Source organism: Arachis duranensis, chromosome 3, assembly GCF_000817695.3.
Source record: "Arachis duranensis cultivar V14167 chromosome 3, aradu.V14167.gnm2.J7QH, whole genome shotgun sequence".
NCBI lineage: Eukaryota > Viridiplantae > Streptophyta > Magnoliopsida > Fabales > Fabaceae > Arachis > Arachis duranensis.
In genome coordinates this window covers 88,311,076-88,311,919 of record NC_029774.3, presented here as the reverse complement: position 1 = coordinate 88,311,919, position 844 = coordinate 88,311,076, and positions in this window count along the sequence as shown.

Sequence of the window (844 nt, the reverse complement as noted above, 5' to 3'; positions counted from 1 at the left end):
GGGCCCACTTGGTGTGTGCTTGGGCTGAGCAATGAAGCAAATTTCGTGCAGAGACTCTTCTTGGAGTTAAACGCCAGCTTTAGTGCCAGTTTGGGCGTTTAACTCCCATTTGGGTGCCAGTTCCAGCGTTTAACGCTGGGATTTCTTGAGGTGACTTTGAACGCCGGTTTGGGCCATCAAATCTTGGGCAAAGTATGGACTATCATATATTGCTGGAAAGCCCAGGATGTCTACTTTCCAACGCCATTGAGAGCGCGCCAATTGGGCTTCTGTAGCTCCAGAAAATCCACTTCGAGTGCAGGGAGGTCAGAATCCAACAGCATCTGCAGTCCTTTTTGGTCTCTGAATCAGATTTTTGCTCAGGTCCCTCAATTTCAGCCAGAAAATACCTGAAATCACAGAAAAACACACAAACTCATAGTAAAGTCCAGAAAAGTGAATTTTAACTAAAATCTACTAAAAATATACTAAAAACTAACTAGATCATAACAAAAACATACTAAAAACAATGCCAAAAAGTATACAAATTATCCGCTCATCAGGGCTCTTGAAAGAATGATGAAAAAGGAGACATGTTACTGAGGATCTGAAAAATCATAAAAATGATTCTTGAAGCAAGAAAAAGCAGTGGATACAAAAAAAACAAAAAAAAGAAAAAGAAATAATAAAGTTGTCCAAGGTAAAAAGAGTGTGCTTAAGAACCCTGGACACCTCTAATTGTGAACTCTAGCAAAGCTGAGTCACAATCTGAAAAGGTTCACCCAGTTATGTGTCTGTGGCATGTATGTATCCGGTGGTAATACTAGAAGACAGAGTGCTTTGGGCCACAGCCAAGACTCAATAA